Source organism: Etheostoma spectabile, chromosome 5 (genome assembly GCF_008692095.1).
Source record: "Etheostoma spectabile isolate EspeVRDwgs_2016 chromosome 5, UIUC_Espe_1.0, whole genome shotgun sequence".
NCBI lineage: Eukaryota > Metazoa > Chordata > Actinopteri > Perciformes > Percidae > Etheostoma > Etheostoma spectabile.
This window is the reverse complement of record NC_045737.1, coordinates 22,614,476-22,618,641: the sequence shown is the minus strand read 5'-3', so window position 1 is coordinate 22,618,641 and position 4,166 is coordinate 22,614,476. Positions and strand designations below refer to the sequence as shown.

General features: G+C 37.6%; 1 protein-coding gene across 1 annotated transcript in view; it reads left to right on the top strand.

The window, feature by feature from the left end:
- The first annotated feature begins 761 nt into the window (after window positions 1–761).
- Window positions 762–4,166, top strand: part of si:ch73-138n13.1 (calponin homology domain-containing protein DDB_G0272472) — a 29,470-nt gene continuing 26,065 nt past the window's right edge. Inside the window, exons 1-2 of the mRNA XM_032516821.1 lie at window positions 762–1,002; window positions 2,874–2,967. The gene's annotated coding sequence lies outside the window, so the exon portion shown is untranslated. The remainder of the gene's footprint in view (window positions 1,003–2,873; window positions 2,968–4,166) is intronic.

Here is a 4,166-nt window from a genome sequence, read left to right as displayed (position 1 = left end):
GTACATATATATATATATATATATATTATTTTTGGGGTGGGGGGTGGCATTTCCGCCCTTTATGGAAAGAACGGCTGAGAAAAGAGACCCTGGACCAACCTGCGTCCAGGCATATGTCCGCCTGCTCCTTAACTGTGCCAACTCGGCTACTGGCTGCCATGTTTTGATGTATTTAGTTTTCTCCACATGAGGGCAGAACTGACAAGTGTGATGTCTTAGTGAAATCTATCATCAGCCACAGAGTTAGGGTTAGATTGAATGCCTAGTTAATGCCAAGCTAGACATGAATCACATGTGGATTGAAATACATTAATTATTTGGGTTTCTTGGTCATTTAACAGGTCTCTTCGTTCAGACAGGCATTTTTATTTATTTTATTTATTTTTCCATCTTTTTTTAAACAGATAGTCCCAACGGGCAATTTTCTTGAAAATGGCCAGTTATTTCTTTATAGCTGAGATGGTCTAATTCTCGCCGAATCGCATTATCCAGTGTAGTTTCAAAAAAAAGTTATCCACGTTCTCTAAATCAACCCGGAAGTCTGGGTGATTTGCCTTTAAAATACATAGGTTGCACCCATAGACCGTAAGGTTTATTTTGACTACGCACCAAAAAGAAAGTCCAATATATATTCAAAGTGACTGCGTCGATGTATGTGCATTTAGGCAAACAAATACACTAAAATACTACTTTGGCTTTAATATTACTTCAGTTTATGTTAGCTTTATTTTGAAAGTAATAACCGGAACACACATGTCATGCTGGCTCACTTGACCCTGGTTTAGAGGCTAGTCAGTCGGCTTGTTCAGCGCTGACTAGTGTAGCCTGTCAACAACACTGCAACCTGAGACGGGATAGCCTTAAACCAGCTAAGTTAGCTATTCTGTTAGCCCTCGTACTAACCAACTGTCACGACTCGTAATTGTTCCTCTCAATTGGAAAGATGTGTAGTGTTTGAAGTCGTTTCGTCAAAGGAAGAGGCAAAACTGACTTTCTCATTTGGTAAGTTGTCTCCAATGCGGATCAAGCAGCCAGCGAAAGACAGGTTCAGTCAGTGTTTCCATTTTGCGAGTCCAGGTTCTTGAGTTGTTAGCCTAACGTTGCTAGCCAGCAAGCTGTTGATGCTTTTATCTCTTTTTTTTATTTGGAGTCCCTGGTATCGCTAAACAGTTTTAACTCTACGTTTCCTTTGGACGCATTGTGGACATTCACTACTTGAGGATAGTTTTTGTGCTTTAAATGCACTCGTGTTCTGTGCAGGCCAAATCTGTCTTTCCCCGGCAGGACTGGAGGGAGAGCCAACACTTGTTGCAAATACTAAACTCAGACGGACTGATTTCAATGAAATAGCCATTCTAGAAAATCATAGCTGTTGTAAAGTTATTAAGATTCATATAAAAAAACCGTTTCTGCATGCCTAACGTTATGTAGCATTTGACAGGTGCACATTAAACCTTGCCTTTTGTTCAACTATGGCACATTTACGGTCAGGTTTAATTGTGCTTGCCCCTTTTTTAGACTACTCACAAAAACCTAACCTTAATCTACCGGATCATGACCTTATTAATACTGATACAAATTACACACAGAGTAGTTAAAGTATTGTTGAATGACCGCAGGCAACTCAGGTTATATCACTTTAGATGTTGCGCTGGTACATTGTACGTTTGTGAATTGTAATTTAAAGCTTTGTTGCACACTATGTGAGAACTTGCTCGACAGATACATTCTTTTAGTTCGATCAGTTGACATGAAGTTTTCTATTGTCTATGTTGCCCTATGTCTGTATAACTGGCCGAACCAGGTTGATAGTAACACTCTGAGTCCTACTTTCCTTTTGTTTGTGTTTCCTGCTAGAAATCAAAGAAATGTCTCTGATTTCGCTGCACCTACTTCTTAAAGATACCTGCCAAATATTTAAAATATTTAACATACGTACACATGCTAGAAATAATAAAGAGATATAGGACTTCCTGTCGTTTGTAGTAAAAAGTAATGCGTATTATGTAAAATACTCATAATAGACTCTTTACTAATCCGTGCTGCTGACCCACCATCACAGTGAATGTTTAGCATTCCGTTTTAGCGAAGGCGTTTCCTGTCAACATCTAAGTTCTAACTTTTCAGTCTCTGTTAGGCAAGCACAAGTCACTGTTTACTTGCTATCATTCTGTTTCCATGTCCTTCCATTCACATTTGTGAGACAGTGAATTTATACATACAAATAATGTAATCAACACCTGACTTAAGGAGTTGAAACTTATTAGTATAACTTATCAGTTCATCAGTCTCATTTGATGTGTACATCATCATGATGTGCAGAAAAAGAAACCAACAATTGCTAACAAAGACAACGACAGCAAACAGTACTGTTACAGATATATATATATATATATATATATATATATATATATATTAGATTCAACTTTATTGTCATTACACAGGTACATTACAAGGCAACAAAATGCAGTTTGGGTCTAACCATAAGTGCAATAGCAGTAAGTGCAGGATATACAATAGGATATATATAGTTCTAACATTCACATATTGAACTTACATAGATATGTTTAGGAGTATGCGAGTGATGGCAGGTGAGCAGTGATAGAGGGATTAATGATATAGCCGCATTTTTTTGTGTCTGGACATATATCATTAGCTCAAATGTAAGGGTGTGCCTTTGTTTACCCAACTCTGCGTTAGTTTAAACATTATCATCTCCTTTCATCTGTATGGAGGCGTGAGAAAACCACAGTGAAGTTTTTTGACAGCCCCGTAGCAGCTCTGCAGTGATTTCTTCTCCACAGCCTTAAGCTTTGACTCGTCAAGACTGCTGTGATTATGTGCTTTATTGACACAAAGTCTGTTCCTCTTAGGCTCCTTCAACTCCTTCCCCCTGTGTGATATGAAATTGCTGCTCGGTTACAACAGAAACCAGAGCTCCACAGCAGACGGCGGACATCTGGTCAGGTACGATATGCTGGCATTATCCCCGCAGCAATATTTTTTTCACAAGAACTGTTGTTGGTCTGTACAGTGAAATATCTTGACACAGCAACATGTGGAAAGCATTAGCAGATGTTAAGGAGTCTCTTAAAGGGCTAACGCAGATGTGCTTGAGTTGTAATGTTTTTCACTATAGAAGCAACTGATGAAACTGATTATTGTCATAGTAAGTCAAAAGAATGGAGTCAGATGATCCCCAGTTATCTTATATTCATCGCTATAGAGATTTTTTGGATTGAAGAGCCAAGATAAGCATGTGAAAGTTCATTAGGGGAGGAGCTGAATCTTAAATGACAGTCTGGTGTGAGTTTGCAGTGGAATCCCCCATTTACTGTCTGAGCCTGATTTGCCTGTGTTACAACAACATGACAATGAAAACAATGACATTGTATAGTTGTCATGCCCCTCCCCTAACCCAGGATCCACAAAAGTCAAGCAGAGGCAACAGTTGTACACATTCCAGGCTACGATAATGTTTTCTTTTGCTTTATGCTCAACTATTTACATCATTTTGGAAATATAGAACATTATTTGTAAAGATAAAGAAATATATATAGTTAAATTTATAGTTACTATTTTTTTAGAAAAAAAGCATTGAGCAACCAGCATTTAAACATCTACTGAAAGAGTATGCAAAGTATGTAGCCAAACAAACATAGTGTATGTAAAAATAAAGCAACACATTTAAATAGCAGTCAGAGCAGAAACATATCAATTATGCAACAGGGGCTGAAACAGTAGTCCTTATTCACATCAGACATTTTCACATGATATGGCAGAAAAAGCACAGGTGTAATTAGTTTTTTGGCTTTGTTGATCATTTCTACAGTGAAAAGGGTCTTCATAGGAAATTATACTTTTTTTTTCTTTTTCTTTTCTTTATTGAATCTAAAAAAAAAAAAAGGGGTGGATAGCATGCAATGTATCTTAATAGTGACAGTTAACTTTGCAGATTTCCAAAATTGCAGTGATTTGTACAGAAATAAAGCGAGAGTACAAATATGTAAAGTGCAAAATAGACAGATAGATAAATGGATAAAGATAACTAGAATAAACAAACACAATAAGATTACTAGCCCCCACATGTTACTTACTCCGATCTCTACCCATCCCACACACACACACACACACACACACACACACACACACACACACACACACAC